The 16,640-nt window shown below is 47.0% G+C and overlaps 1 long non-coding RNA gene across 6 annotated transcripts in view; it reads left to right on the top strand.

Moving 5' to 3' along the window:
- Positions 1-44: 44 nt before the first annotated feature.
- LOC144341404 (uncharacterized) overlaps positions 45-16,640 on the top strand; it is a 41,468-nt gene continuing 24,872 nt past the window's right edge. For 5 of the 6 annotated variants that reach the window (XR_013418319.1, XR_013418322.1, XR_013418321.1 and 2 more), the window contains exons 1-2: positions 45-810; positions 999-1,244. This is a non-coding gene — a long non-coding RNA (uncharacterized LOC144341404). Of the gene's footprint in view, positions 811-998; positions 1,245-4,189; positions 16,618-16,640 lie in introns of those variants that run through there. The other variant, XR_013418318.1, reaches the window with a different exon arrangement.

Raw genomic sequence — 16,640 nt, forward strand, 5'->3', positions numbered from 1 at the left:
ACTGCCGGCTGGGTTTACCTATTGGTGTTTCGCGTGGGACCAGCAGATTCCAGAAACCAGAGGGACTGGAACCTAGTACACCTCGGCAATTGGGAAATGACCTACCAGGACAAATAACTGCTTCTGGCTCCATGGTGCTGCCCGTGAACATCCGCCGGCTCTGAGAAACGAGCTGCACTGTCAATGAGAAACCGTGGGCACTGAGAAAGGAGCGGGCTGCAACTGATAACTGCCCACCCATTGCCACTAGGACAAAGTGCTGCCGGCACTACTCCCACCCTCCGTCCTCAAATCAATCCTCTCCCGCTTAAGAAGACCTTTATTTTTCATAGCGAAGTCATACCGAGAGCCCCAGCAACCGACCCCTTGCGATGTGCATGGGAAAAGGAGGCAGTATAGCGATCGAGAATCGGGCGGATTAGGCTGGCCCTGGAAACAAAGTAAAAGCCATCCGGGTCGCCAGCCGTCTTCCACTGCAAGAAACAAACCTTCCAGTGGCTGGGCTCCGCCCTTCTCCTTGGTCAGAGCCCTCCAGACTCCTAAGAGGAAGCCGACACCTCATCCCTTTGGAATTTGAAGCTCTCAGTCCAAGACCTCAGTGGAGAGTGAAAGACACAATGCCGCCTGACCCAGGCTTCAGGCCTGCCCGGGCAGCTAGGTACCTCTCCAGGGGATGGAACTCTGTGGGAACTGCTATTTAATTCTGATGGTTAACTCTGTCAGATGGCCTTGATATATGGGAATAATCGTTGGAAGAGGGTAGAGGAAATAAGAACCGCAAGATTCTAGCACAGGACGTGTGGATTGATGGTGAGGCCTCTGTTCCCTCTCCCCTTGAAATCCTCAAAGGGCAGCTCCATTTCTATCACCTTTGACCTTTGAAATTCATCCCTGATGTCTTCTCCATCTTTGGGAAGTGCGGTGCAATTTCAAGCTCTTCAATCTTCCCTCTCCCCCATTTGTCAAATATGCTGACGCTACAAACTTCTTTTTTATAGGAAGCCTGAAACTGCCATTGAGCAGAAGGAAAACATCCCTTTCCAGAAGCTTTCTCGTTTCTCTAAAAATCTGCACTTTTGGAAGTGATCCCCCAAAGAGACCTCCAGACTCTACCATGAGTGTCTCCAGCTGAATTCATCATGTCTAATCCTCACCCTAGCTTATCCTGTTCAAATCATTTCCATCTTTTTCTGGATGAATCTGGGCGGATGTCAGACCAGAGAAGAGCACAAAATGCACCAGAGGTAAGAAGACCCATTTTGGGCTCTCACTTCTCACCCACTCCCGAGATGGTCACCTCCAGTCTTCCCTCCCTATACCCTACCCTTTCTTCAGCTAGCCAAAACCTGCCCTGGTACTTGAGGCTTCTTCAATTGCCTTCTTTTGCAGGCAGTAGAATAAAGGAAAGAGGGCAGTGTCAATAGAAGAAAAGTTACAGCCACTTTATCTAATTGAAGATACTGTGCAGAGTCTTTGAAAAAACAAAATATCCCACCCACCATTCCTCTCTCTCCCTTTCTACCCTAGCTTCCTATTTTAGCAAAAATGCTGGGATCAGCACTTCTGGAGGGAAGGGATCACCCTTCCAGGTTAGGAATGTGGAGAGGAGTTATGGAGCTCACTTCCCTAAAGGAGGGGGCATTCTAGTTCCGGCATTCAGATTCAGTCTGATTCCAATATGGTGTTTTTGTGGGGTGGTCAGAGAAAGGGCAAGTCAGGAACCGTATATTCCTCAGCTAGAGACTCTAAGACATTTGCATTTGGAAAATCAGGACAGATGCTGATATTGTTTGGCTCCATGTCCCCACCCAACTCTCACCTTGAATTGTAATAATCCCCACGTGTCAAGGGTGAGACCAGGTGGAGATAACTGAATCATGGGGGGTGGTTTTCCCCATGCTGTTCTCGTGATAATGAGTGGGTCTCCAAGATCTGATAGTTTTATAATTGGCATTTTCCCCTGCTGGCACACATTCTCCTGCGCCCCTCTGAAGAGGTGCCTTCCACCATGATTGTAAGTTTCCTGAGGCCATGCAGAGCTGTGAGTCAGTTAAACCTTCTTTCTTTATAAATTACCCAGTCTTGGATATTTCTTCATAGCAGTGCGAGAATGGACCAATACAGATGTGGTAGAGTTGGGTGCTGGGTGGCAATGTCAGGTATATGCAGGTTCTAGGCACCAGGTCAAATCTGGAATGCAAACTATGGGACACAAACCACAAATGATGTCCAGCCTTTAATATTTTCTTTCATTGTTTGTCAAATAGACAAAGAAACAAAGAATAAAGAAAAGCATTTTTTTTTTTTTTTTTGAGACAGAGTCTCGCTCTGTTCCCCAGGATGGAGTGCAGTGGTATGATCTCAGCTCACTGCAACCTCTACCTCCCCGGTTCAAGTTATTCTCCTGCCTCAGCTCCGAGAAGCTGGGATTACAGGTGCACACCATCACACCTGGCTAATTTTTATATTTTTAGTAGAGACAGGATTTCTCCCTGTTGGCCAGGCTGGTCTCAAAGTCCTGACCTCAAGTGATCTGCCTGCTTCAGCCTCTCAAAGTGCTGGAATTACAGGCATGAGTCACAGTGCCCAGCCTCAAAGTATATTTTTGTAAAATTTTATCAAGATAAACCTAGCTAAACCAATATACTAATAATAACAAAACTTGGGTTATTATTCACTAAAGGAAGGTGGCACAAAATAGAAACATTTTTAAACATTCAAAAAAAAATCCGGCTAGGCGCAGTGGCTCACGCCTGTAATCCCAGCACTTTGGAAGGCCAAGGTGGGTGGATCACGAGATCAGGAGATCGAGACCATCCTGACTAACATAGTGAAACCCCATCTCTACCAAAAATACAAAAAATTAGCCGGGCATGGTGGCGGGCACCTGTAGTCCCAGCTACTCTGGAGGCTGAGGCAGGAGAATGGCATGAACCCGGGAGGCGGAGCTTGCAGTGAGTCAAGATCACTGCCACTGCACTCCAGCCTGGGTGACAGAGTGAGACCCCGTCTCAAAAACAAAACAAAACAAAGGTAGTCTTTACACAGAAGTGGTACGTACAGGTGAATTGTCTGGGAAGTCAGGATGTTGCACAGAAGCTATTCAAGTCATAGATTAGAAAAGCAGGAATCTACATTCATGCTTTCCAGCATAGATGAGGAAATAGTTTTTCCCCACCTTCTTAGATTCAGTGGCTGGGCAGGGAGTGCTGTGAATTCATCTGACAATAGACAGATTAACAGGAGAAAAGGCATAAAAGTTTTTTTATTTTTTATTATTTTTTTGAGACAGAGTCTCGCTCTGTCTCCCGGGTGGAGTGCACTGGCACCATCTCAGCTCACTGCAAGCTCCCACCTCCCAGGTTCACGCCATTCTCCTTCCTCAGTCTGCCGAGTAGCTTGGACTACAGGCACCTGCCACCGCACCCGGCTAATTTTTTGTATTTTTTAGTAGAGACGGGGTTTCACTGTGTTAGTCAGGATGGTCTCAATCTCCTGACCTTGTGATCCACCCGCCTCGGCCTCCCAAAGTGCTGGGATTATAGGCATGAGCCACCGCGCCAGGCCAAGTTTTTAAATTTTAATCTAATGTGCATGGAGGCATATAGAAAGAACCGAATATCCAAAAGTGTGGTGAAATTTGAGACTTTATATACCATCTTAATGATAGTGGCAGGAGGCAGACAAATCCTAGGGAGACAAGGGCGGGTCCCTGGTGAAACCCCACTTTCAAACCAAAGACAGTTTAAAGCATGAAAGCCAAGCTACAAGTCTCCAATAAATCCACGGACCAGATTAAGAATCTCTCTTCCCATTTAGTGCACTTCCCTCTGATTGATCCACACACTTCACCTAGTGCACTTTCCTCTGATTGATCCCCAGACATCACCTATTTCACATATACCTGCCCTTCCCTAATTGGTTTTTTACGCAGTTGTGCCCACCTTTGAGTGGTGCCTTTGTTTTAGCCTTTTTTGCATATGCACAAACCAATCAGCACACACTCCCCCATTCTGAGCCTATAAAAGCCCCGGACCCAGCCACATTGGGAGAGAGACCACCCAACTTCTGGTGGGGGACCACCCTTGGATCCCCTCTCCACTGAGAGCTGTTGTGTGCCTCAATAAAACTCTTGTCTGCCCTCCTCACTTTTTGATTGTCAGCGTAACCTCATTCTTCTTGAATGCAGGACAAGAACTTGGGACCCACCTAATGCGGGTACAAAGAAGGCTGTAACATGGGAAGCAGCTGTTGGGCCAAGCCAGCCCTGGAGCTGTAGGCCAGAGCGAGACCACAGGACTGACAGAGCTGTTAACACGTTGACATATTTCAGGCTACAGAAGGCAGGACTGAAAGCTATTCACATGTTGTAACACCCACTCTGGGGCTTTGGAGTCATGGGCATCCCCGTTTGGGTGCCATCACATTCCCCTCATCTGGATGCCAGAGTCCACCATAGGAGTCACTTGCAACATGCCTGGTCTAGCCACAAGTCCCACACAGAGCCTGCTCCTGTGCTGGTGCTTGGAGCAACCAGCAGAACCCCACACTCACTAGCTCACATACCCCTCCTGCCAGGGGTTGAGTGCACGGTTGCGGTGGCCACAGGATCTGCACCAGAGGGCATGCCAGGCACAGCCCAGCGAGCCAGTAGACGGGGCATCTCCTGTGGTTAGCCTGGGCTCCAGCAAGTCCTGGGTAGGGCATCACCAACCAGAGGCCTCTGGCTGGCTGGCAACGTGGTTGAGAAGAATCCTATGTCATTAAGGAGATGGGGCAGGGCAGAGGAGCACTTAAGGAAATATGAATGATTTTTTTTTTCCTTTTTTTTGAGACAGAGTCTTGCTCTGTCGCCCAGGCTAGAGTGCAGTGGTGCGATCTCGGCTCACTGCAAGCTCTGCCTCCTGGGTTGACGCCATTCTCCTGCCTCAGCCTCCCCAGTAGCTGGAACTACAGGTGCCCGCCACCACACCCGGCTAATTTTTTTGTATTTTTAATAGAGACAGGGTTTCACCATGTTAGCCAGGATGGTCTCAATCTCCTGACCTTGTGATCCACCCACCTCAGCCTCCCAAAGTGCTGGGATTACAGGTGTGAGCCACCATGCCGGCCACAAATGATTTTTTAGAAGATAAATGGTCCTTTGGAAGAACAGATAATAGATGTGACAGTTTTTAGAGAATGTCTTTTTGTGTAGGGTGGGTGTAATCGCCCAGCGGTTTCATCTTGCCCATTGTCCGCAAAAGCCAATGCACTGAGAGCAGCAGCTTTTTGCAGCAAAGAAAGAGTTTAATAATTGCAGGGCTGGCCAGTGGAAGAACAGGAGTTCATTCTCAAATCCATCTCTCTGAGAATTCTTAAGACAGGATTTTTTAAGGATAGTTTGGTAAGCATGGGGCTAGGGGATGGAGACTACTGATTGGTTGGGTTGGGGATGAAACCATAGGGTGTTGAAGCTGTCTTTGTGCACTGAGTCAGTTCCTGGGTGGGGATCACTGGTCTGGGTGTCAGTTGTTCCAATGGAAATGCAAAGTCTCAAAAATATCTCAAACACCAGTCTTAGGTTTTACAATGCCAATGTCATCTATAGTAGCAATTAGGGAAGTTACAAATCTTGTGACTACCCTTATGTGACTCCTGAGTAGTAAACCATGACTTGTTATCATTGAACTATGCATAGGTATTAGCAGAATTTAGGCACTTCCCAAAATTCTAATATTGTGTACTTTCATTAGTATTACAAAGATGGTTTCTTCGGTTCCTGAACTACATGGGAGAGTTTGGGGAAAGGGTTATTATGTTCCTTGTTTTAAGATTAAACTATAAGCTAAATTTCTCCCATAGTTAGCTTGACTTATGCCGAGGAATGAGCCAAGAGTTAGCTTGTCAGGTTAGAAGCAAGATGGAGTCAGCTGTCAGATTACTGTCCTTACCAGCATTTTAAATCCTCCTAAATTAGAGAACCACCCTCCTAGAAGGTTTGTTGAGTCCCATCCCTTCCAGGTTTGGACTGGTACATGGGCTACTTTTCTGATGTTTGAAGTGATTTCTAGAACCCCTTTTCCGTTATCATCTATGTTAAGACAGCAATTAGAGATACTAAACCTACCACAGACCCCACCCTCTTCTGCTAATGAGTAGTCTAGTGCTGGCCTGTTTTGAGAATTGCCGTGCACATTTGCTTTGTTGTTGCATGAGCATTTCCAGGGCTGAGGCGGTTTGGTTAGTGATTATCTCTAGAACTGCCTGTAGCCTTAATTATTCTATTTAGCATATATATGGGAGTGTGATAACCCCATGAACAAGTGGCAGGACTGTAATATTCGATGATCTGTTGCGGAGGCCATTCGTCCTCTTGCCATCTTTGGCTTCCTTCTACCTTTAAGGATTGTTTTTCTCTGTTTAAGTTATCATACACAGGGACTCTGAGGATGTTGCCCGCTATTAATGTTTTGGAGGGAGGTGTAGCCTTGGGGGTGAGCTTGACCCTGGTACGATGGAACCAGTCAGGGAATCCTTGGACTCTTACTGCAATTGGCTTGCTAAGTGTCATGGTGTAGGGGTCTGTCCACTTCAGTTGTAGCTTTTGGTGAGGGTCGGGTTGGCAGATAAACACGTCTGTGCCTGCAAGACAGTTGAGAGGACAAGGAGGTGTCGATAGGGAGAGGCATGGCCTCATTTACTGCTTCACGAATGAAAGACCGTGTCTGGATTAAGGAGGGGAGGTAATTCCTGAGTGGCTCAGAGTCTGGTAAGGGTGGCGAACCTAGGACAAAAGTTTGGCCATAAATGATTAATTTAAAGGGACTATAAAAAGAGGGTGCTTTTGGTGTTTCGCAGTCTCATGAGGGTGAAAGAGAGATTTTTTTTTTTGTCCACGACTGGTGGGTTTCTAGAGCCAGCTTGGTGAGTTGGGCTTTAAGGACAGAGTTAATTTTTTCAACTTTGCCTGAAGATTGATGCCTGTAGGGTGTGTGGAGAACCTACTTTATTCTTAAGGATGTAGAGATGCCTTGGGTAATTTGACTGATGAAGGCGGGCCGGTTATCGGACTGGATGGATGTTGGGAGTCTGAAACAGGGAATTATATGCATGATGAGAGTTTGTGTGACAATATTTGCACCTTCTGAAGTTGTTGGGAAAGCTTCTACCTACCCGGAGAAAGTACAGACAAAGACTAAAGATAGCGGAGCTGTTATCGGGCGGCATGTGAGTGAAGTCTACTTGCCAATCTTGCCCGGGTACCTGGCCCCAGGCTTGGTGGGTAGGAAAAGGCAGTGGCTGGAGGGAGCCTTGGGGTGACACTGAGTGGCAGATAGAGCAGGACTGGGTAATTTCTTGAACACGGCTGGAAAGGTGAGGACAAGTGAGAATAGGGTGGAGAAGTTGCAAGAGAGGTTTGTAACCAACATGAAAAGAGTTGTGGAGGCTTTGGAGGTGAGGAAGGCTTTGAGAGTGAGGAAGAACGAAGTGCCCTTCCTTGACATACCGTGATCCTTGCTTTTGACGGTTTTGGGCTCAGAAGTCCTCCTTTTCTTCTGAGGAGTAAAGAGGAGAGAACAAGGATAGGGACAGAAACTGGCTTTGCACGGGTTGTAAGGCTACTTGTTTGGCTACCTGATCTGCTAGCACATTTCCAGCTGATACAGGATTGTCTGGGGTTTGGTGGCCCCTGCAGTGAATGATGGCAAGTTTCTGTGGGAGCCTGGCAGCTTGAAGGAGTTTGCTGATGAGAGAGCTATTTATTTATTTATTTATTTATTTATTTTTGAGACAGAGTATCGCTCTGTCGCCCAGGCTGGAGTGCAGTGGCCAGATCTCAGCTCACTGCAAGCTCCGCCTCCCAGGTTCACGCCATTCTCCTGCCTCAGCCTCCGGAGTAGCTGGGACTACAGGCACCCGCCACCTCGCCCAGCTAGTTTTTTGTATTTTTTAGTAGAGACGGGGTTTTACCGTGTTAGCCAGGATGGTCTCGATCTCCTGACCTCGTGATCCGCCCGTCTCGGCCTCCCAAAGTGCTGGGATTACAGGCTTGAGCCACTGCGCCCGGCCTGAGAGAGCCATTTATGACAGGAGTGTTTTTTGCAGTTAAGAAACCCCATTCTTTCCAGATGGACAAGTGTGAGTGTACTATGGGGAATGCATAATGAGAATTTGAATATATGTTGATCTGTTGTCTGGCTGCTAGAGTGAGAGCTCAAGTGAGGGCGATGAGTTCAGCTTTTTGGGACGTGGTGCCTAGGAGGATCAGATTGGCTTTAGTAGTGTGGGGAGTTGACACTATAGCTTAGCCGGCATGCCAGCATCCTTAATGTAGGAAAGAGCTACCATCTACAAACCAAGTAAAGGAGGCACCTGGAAGGGATTGGTCTGTTAGGTTTGGAAAAAGTATAAGAAAGGTTTGAACATTGTTCACTCAGAAGTATGTAGGGTCTTTGGCTGTTGTAGCTTCAAGTAAGAACGTGGCCAGGTTTAGACAGGAGCTGGTTAGTGTGGTGATTTGGGCAGTTTCTATGAATAGAGCATACAGTTGAAGGAGCCGTGGGGCAGAGATGAGACTTAGTACACTGCAGTGAGCCAGCATGTCTTTGATGTTATGGGTTGTATAAACTGTTAGGTTGGCATGGAGAGATAGTTTTAGGCTTTCAAGGGTGAAGACAGCAGCTGCCGCCAGTGCTTGGAGGCAGGCAGACCATCTAAGAACTGTGGCTTTGAGCTGTTTGGAGAGGTAGGTGACAACCTGGAGGGTGGGTCCCTTAGACTGGGTTAGAACACCTAGTGCAACTCCATGCCGTTTGTAAGTATAGAGGGAGAAAGGTTTGGTGAGGTCTGGGAGAATGAGGACAGGGGCTGAAATGAGAGCCTTCTGGAGTGGATGGAAAGGTTAGGTAAGAGACTGCGCAGGTTTGAAGGCTCATGGAGAGGGCCTTTAGTGGCTTGGTATAACGGTTTGGCAAGTAGAGCAAAGGAGGGAACCCAGAGCCTAAAATATCCTAGTCCTAGAAAAGAGAGAATTTCTTGCTTAGTTTGTGGAGGCGGGAGGGACTGGAGGAGGGATATGCGTTCAGTTGTGAGCCCTCAGGTTCACGGAGTAAGAGCTAGGCCTAGATAGGTAACTGAGGGGGTGCATATTTGTGCTTTCTTAGGGGAGACCCAATACCCCTGTTCTGCCAAGTTTAAAAGAGAGAGATAGTTATGGGTGTCGCAGTCTCTTTGAGAGGGGCTACACAGGAGCAGATCATTAACACATTGAAGGAGAGTGGACGGTTTTAGGAATAAGGTAGAGGGGGTCGCGAGCAAGGTCCGGTCCAAAAAGGTGGGGGCTGTCTCTGACACCTTGAGGTAGTATGCACCAGGTGAGCTGGCGTGAAAGGTGGGTGTTGGGGTTTTTCCACGTAAAGGCAGAAGTTTGGGGAATCGATGTAAGGGAATTGTGAAGAAAAAGCATCCTTTAGGTTTAAAACAGAAAAATGAGTGGTATTGGAGGGAATTGCAGAAAGTAAAATATACAGGTTAGGAACTACTGGACATACGGAGTACAGCTAGGTTAACGAGCCTGAGGTCCTGGACTAAGCGGTAAGTTCCATCTGGCTTTTTAACAGGTAGAACAGGTATGTTAAAAGAGGAGTTTGTTGGGTGGAGTAGGTGACTGGTGAGGAGGTGAGAAATGATAGCCTATGAGAACTGCTTGGAGGATGGGATACTGCTTCTGTGATAGTAACTGGGTGGGCTCTTTAAGGGTAATACAGATGGGGGTTTGGTATTCTGCGACTGAGGGTGTGGAAGTATCCTAAACACTGGGGTTAACTACGGATGGGGGATAAGGAAAAGTTGCATGTTTTAAGGTGGGAAGTTGGAGGAGTAGAAGAAAGTTAGATGCCCCAGAGGGTCTGGGTTGATATATTGGGTACTTTGGGGAACCTGGAAGTAGAGAATAGTGTGGAGCTTTGAAAGGATGTCTCTGCCTATGAATGAAGTTGGGCATGAGGGCAGGACTAAAAAAGAGTGAGTGAAGGAAAAGGTGTTCAGGGAGCAGAAGAGTGGAGGGGTGGCTCGGGGTTTGGAGACTTGTCCGTCAATTCCCACAACAGAAACTTGGGGGGACTGGGTGGGTCCTGAAAAATCAGGTAAAGCAGAGTAGGTTGCCTGGTATTAATTAAAAAAAAGTACTGGCCTACCTGCCACCATCAGGGTTACCCTTGTCTTGGATGAAGCGATGGTAGTTGCCAGGGCGTCCGTTCCAGGGCACCGTCAGTCTTCAGCAGCAAGGCCAATGAGATCTGAGTAGGAGGTTTTGGCTGGCTCAGGAAGGGATGGAGGTGGTCCTTGCAGGGACCGCTCACAGTCCAACTTCCAATGGGGTCCTCCGGAGAGGGGGCATGGCCTAGTGGGCTTACCTGGGTTTGGGCATTGTCTGGACCAGTGGCCTTCATTGCCATACTTGAAACAGGTGCCAGGTGGAGCCGGATTGCTAGGAGGCTTCTGTGTGGAGGTGCGGCCCTGTAGGCCCGCAGGGCCCCTGATGGCGGAGGCAAGCATTTGAAACTGCGTGTTTTGCTCATCACGATTGTTAAAGATTTTGAAGGTTAAATTAAGAAGGTCTTGTTGTGGGGTTTGAGGGCTGTCGTTAAACTTCTGAAACTTGCACCAAATATTGGGGGTGGATTGGGAGATGAACCGAAGGTTTAAAATAGTGGTTCCTTCTGGGCTGGTTGGGTCTAGGTTGGTATATTTTCTCATGGCTTCAGTTAAACGAGAGAGAAAAAGGGCTGTTTTTTCATCAGGATCTTGGGTGATTTCTGAAAGTTTTTCATAGTTTATCGCTTAATGGGCACCCTTTTTGAGTCCTGCAGGGAGACACACAATCATGTGGTCTCAATGGTGGTGTCCAGAGGCCCTGTCTTGATCATCCCAATGGGGGTCCTGGTTGGGTACTGCCTGTGTGCCAGTAGGCTGGGCAGGAGCTTGGTGATGAACTGCATCAGCATGCGCCTGAGCTAGGGTCCAGATATGGTCCCGGTCGTCTGGGGTGAGGGACGACCTCTGGGAAGAGAGGACAATGTAGAGGTCATGCCAGATTAGTTCCTAAGAGTGGGTAAGGTACTGAAACTCCCGAATATAAGAGGTCAGGTCTTCTGGAAATGAACCGAGTCTTTTGCTAATTTGAGAGAGATCTGTGAGGGAGAAGGGAACATGAACTCTAACAATACCTTCAGTTCCTGCTACTTCCTGAAGGGGGCACTCTAGCACAGGCACTGAAGTAAGGGTGGGACATGGGCCAAACATGGCACCTGAACGAGTGTGGAGTGTGGATGGAGAGCAGGAAGAACCTGGAAGTGGTTCCTGCTGAGTGCTTGAAGGGGAGAGTGGGGTTAACAGGCAGTGGAGGATAGATAGGGGTGTAAGGTGGTGGGATGGGTTTACAAGCCTCAGGAGAGGGCAGTGGGGAGGAGAATGGGTACAGGCAATACTAGAATTGTCCTGAGGAGGGGACGGTGTAGGAAAAGAAGTGGATACTGCTGACTGGGAAGATGGCGGCTGGGAAGATGGTGGCTGGGAAGACAAGGAGGAGGCTTGGGCTAAAGAAGACGGTTGAGAGGAAGAGGTAGGGGCTGGGAGGGGTGGACAGCAGTGTGCTGGATCTAACAAGGGAAAAGAGGTGGAGTTGGGAGGAGAAAGGCAATCAAGGCAGCGAGAATGGAGGAGAAGGATTTGAACAGGTGAGCAAGAATTGCAGAGGTGGAGTTGTGATCTGAGTGTAAAAAGGCCTGGACATAAGCAATTTCTTCCCATTTGTCTAGTCGTTGGCAATAATTGCTTAAGTCAGTTAAAATTGTAAAGTTGAATGTTCCATTTGCGGGCCATTTGGACCTATTATCCAATTCGTATTGTGGCCAGATTGAATTGCAAAAAAAAGACAAGGCACTTAGGGTGGATATTTTGCCTGAGGCCTAAGGTTTGCAGGCTTTTTATGAGGCAGCCTAGAGGGCTGTTTTTTGGAATGGAGGACTGAGAGTTTCCCATAACAGAGGGTAGACTCAGGAGAACAGGGAAAAAGGAGACCATCCTGGATGGCCACAGGGAGACGATAAAAGGAGCGATCATCACCGCTGCGTTTTTCATTCCTGGAACGAGATCAAATGGCTTAGAGGCATCTCCCTAAGGCCAGATGATCAGATGATCAGCGAGTACCTGGCACACGCAGGAGCCTTTTGGACCAACGTTGGATCTTCGGACTGTAGAAAAGAGAGGCCATGCAGCTTTTCCCTTGTTAACTGGGCTCCCAGGGAAACTTACCAATAGGCAAGATCAGTGACCAATGTGCATGCACAGAGAGGCGACTGGAGGCTGAGGAGCTTCGTTTGTTCTGCTGCTGTGGCCTGTTCTCCAGGGTGAAGGGGTAGGTCCACAGAGCCTCTCCGGGGTTTTGGCACCAGATGTAAGGTTCTTATATCGGTTTGAACCCCGAGAGCATGCCAACAGACAGCACGAGGTGGTGTGGAGCAACATGCTGTTTTAATGAGCATGTGGGTGCAGGTGGGCTGAGGCCTAAAATGGCATCAGCCCCAAGTGAGGATGGGACAGGGGATTTATAGTCCTCTGTAAACAGGAAGTGTCCCAGTCTAACATGACTATGTAGTACACGATGGCCTCTTTCTCGAAATTCAGGGTTGGGAGGAGTTACTCATCCCTTCAAGCTTTCAGGCCCCAGGGAGAATCTTTCAAGTATGAACCTGGCCTTGTGAAAGCAGAGCTCTAATTACACAGTGTATCCTGAATCCATGAATGTTATGGTGCTATTTCGAACCACTAAGAGGCCTTGTGAGAGTCTCTTCTTTACCAGAAAATGTGGGGAACACAGAGAGGGTCTTTCTGGGTAGACATACCCAGGGAACTTCTGCTGAGGAAAGTGAAAGCAAAGATACAACTTCTCCCAGAAAAGGGAGTACATATGTAGATGGCGATAAGTAATATAGCCTGAAGTATTCACACGGATATAATTAGAGTTAGTGTTATAGGTAAGGAGGAAGGGAAGGGAGACAGAAAGCAAGCAAGCAAGAAAGGAAGCAAGAAAAGATAAAACTGTGTCCTAGTTTCTTACTTGTGTTAAACAAATTATTTTTCTAGATATCATTAACCAAGATAAGGAATCCCTAAAGAGAGGCAGGCTTGATTTAGAGTTGTCTGAGGGCTTCCAAAAGAGCTGTTCAGTGAATAAGAAGAAATCCAACCATGGAGTATCAGAGTCTAAGTTGGATGTATAGGTTTGTGTGTCTTCAGTATTGTCTTGTATTTTAAGACAGAACTAGATGTGCCCATCAGAAACGACTGTATGGCATGAAAAAGTTGCAGATGGTAGGCCACAGTGAACTCCAATTGTTTGGAAGGCTTAACTTGAACCTTCCTAGGCTGGAGGATTTTAAATGACTGAGATGTTTCTAATGTGTCTAGAACTTCTTTTCTAATGAGCCTAGGGAGGACTAGAATCTCTATCAGAGTTAGTCTGAGATGTAAAGGGGATCAGAATGTACCACCCCAATATATGCCACTTTAGCATATTTTATTTTAGCATATTAGATTATTTCGAGCAGTTGAAAAATTAGAAATAGGAGGCATGGTGCAGTGGCTCACACCTGTAATCCTAGCACTTTGGGAGACCAAGACAGGTGGATCACCTGAGGTCAGGAGTTTGAGACCAGCCTGGTCAACATGGCGAAACCCCATTTCTATTAAAAAATATATATATACAAAAATTAGCCAGGCATGGTGGGGCACACCTGTAATCCCAGCTACTCAGGAGGCTGAGGAAGGAGAATCGCTTGAAGTCAGGAGGTAGAGGTTGCAGTGAGCCGAGATCGCACCACTGCACTCCAGCCTGCACGATGGGAGTGAGATTCCATCTCAAAAAAAAGAAAAAAGAAATTAGAAATAGCAGACATATGAGGATCTCTCTGACCTCCCTTTCCTGCCAAAAAGCAGGGCATACATTTTGCTTTTGTAAAAAAAATTTCCATTTATAAAGGCTTCCACCTCTCCCCTACCTGGAAGAGAAGGAAACTCTTCTACTCTAATACTTGGAGGGGGCCTGCCCTCCACACCTGTGGGTATTTCTCGCAAGGTGGAGATGAGAGACTGAGAAAAGAAGTAAGACACAAAGTATAGAGGAGAAAAGTGGACCCAGGGGACCGGCGCTCAGCAAGTGAGGACCTGCACCAGCACTGGTCTCTGTGTTCCCTCAGTATTTATTGATCACTGTCTCTACTATCTTGGCGAGGGGGATGTGGCAGGACTGTAGGGTAATGGTGGGGAGATAGTCAGCAGGAAAACGGGAGCAAAGGACTCCGTGTCATAAATAAGTTTAAGGAAAGGTGCTGTGCCTGGATGTGCACATAGTCCAGATTTATGTTTGACTTTACACAAACATCTTTCTTAGTGCAGTAAAGAGCAGTATTGCTGCCAGCATGTCTCACCTCCAGCCATAAGGCAGTTTTCTCCTATCTCAGTAACTAGAATATATGATCGGATTTTACACCGAGACATTCCATTCCCAGGGATGAGCAGGAGACAGATGCCTTCCTCTTATCTCAACTGCAAAGAGGCCTTCTTCTTTTACTAATCCCCCTCAGCACAGACCCTTTACGGGTGTTGGGCTGGGGGATGGAGATCTTTCCCTTCCCACGAGGCCATATCTCAGGCTGTCTCAGTTGGGAGGAAACCTTGGACAATACCAAGGCTTTCTTGGGCAGAGGTCCCTGTGGCCTTCCGCAGTGCATTGTGTTCCTGGGTACTCGAGACTGGGGAACAGTGATGACTTTTACCAGGCATACTGCCTGCAAACATTTTTACCAAGGCACATCCTGCACAGCCCTAAATCCATTAAACCTTGAGTCAATACAGCACATGTTTGTGCAAGCACAGGATTGGGGCTAGGGTTACAGAAAACAGCATCTCAAGGCAGAAGAGTTTTTCTTAGTACAGATCAAAGTGGAGTTTCTTATGTCTTCCTTTTTCTACACAGACACAGTAACAGTCTGATCTCTCTTTTCTTTCCCCCACAATACTTGTCTGAGGACATGTATTATCACCAGAGAGAACTTGAGACTGCATAACAAACCTTACTTGCCAGACATTTCCTAATCACCTTCCCACTATTTACTCCCTCCCCTGATAATCTCAAAGCTCCCTTTTTCTTTGACTATTCTATTCTCTTCACAATGTATCACCCTTTGTTAAATGGTATATAAGCCCCCAGCCCTAAACTCTTACTTGGGTTTTCACTTCTCTTTTGTGAAGCCTCATTATGTATGCAAAATAAAATTTTCCTACTGTTAATCTGTCTTTCAGTTTAAGTAACAGGCTGGGGCTGGGCGTGGTGGCTCAACGCCTGTAATCCCAGCACTTTGGGAGGCTGAGGCGGGCGGATCACAAGGTCAGAAGATCAAGACCATCCTGGCTAACACGGTGAAATCCCGTCTCTACTAAAAAATACAAAAAATTAGCCGGTCATGGGTGGTGGGTGACTGTAGTCCCAGCTACTCGGGAGGCTGAGGCAGGAGAATGGCGTGAACCCGGGAGGCGGAGCTTGCAGTGAGCCTAGATTATGCCACTACACTCCAGCCTGGGTGACAGAGCAAGGCTCCATCTCAAAAAAAAAAAAAAAAAAAAAGTGACAGAGTCTATACACTGAATTTAAGAAGGTAGAGATCAGTTTTTTTTCATCACCTACAGAGGTATTCTGCTTCTAAAATGAGTTAGAACAATGGATTTGACCACAATCAGATGGGCATTAAGGGTAAGAAAGAAAAGTGGCTCAGAGTAGCCTGAGGAATATAAGGTATGCAAAATTTATCAGGCTCAGAGAGACCTGATCAAGAGCCTTCAATCCTATCCCTGTCAGCCATACCCAGGAATAATTGTTTCAAGGCATTTTGACAGGGGCGGCAACTCAGCTCTTGCCTGTAATGCCAGCTACTCAGGAGGCTGAAATGGGAGGATCACATAAGCCCAGGAGTTTGAGGCTGCAACAAGCTATAATCAGGCTACTGCATTTCACCCTGGGCAACAGAGAGAAAACCTATCTCTAAAAAAAGTTAAGATAAGTAAAAAATAAATAAGCAAAAAATAAATTTGGGACCGGGTACAGTATCTCACGCCTATAATCCTAGCACTTTGGGAGGCTGAGAGGGGTGGATCACCTGGGGTCAGGAGTTCGAGACCAGCCTAGCCAACATGGTGAAACTCGTCTCTACTAAAAATACAAAAAAATTAGCCAGGTGTGGTGGTGGGCGCCTGTAATCCTAGCTACTCGGGAGGCAGGAGAATCGCTTGAACCCGGGAGGTAGAGGTTTCAGTGAGCCAAGATCGCACCATTGCACTCCAGCCTGGGCAACAAGACTGAAATTCCATCTCTAAATAAATAAATAAATACATTTTGGTGGTTTTTTTTTTTTTTTTCCATTCCTGTAGTTTCTAGACTAATAAATTACCTAAAATGCTACCACAAGTTGGGCAATGTGAGTCTCGCCCATTACTTTCTTGTTCCTGAAATTAGTGATAAAAAGAAAAATGTATAGCCAACAATAGCTTATGTTATTTTAATAAATCAATGTAAAGTTTTGTTTGTTTGTTTTGTTGTTTGT

Source organism: Macaca mulatta, chromosome 6 (assembly GCF_049350105.2).
Source record: "Macaca mulatta isolate MMU2019108-1 chromosome 6, T2T-MMU8v2.0, whole genome shotgun sequence".
Lineage (NCBI taxonomy): Eukaryota > Metazoa > Chordata > Mammalia > Primates > Cercopithecidae > Macaca > Macaca mulatta.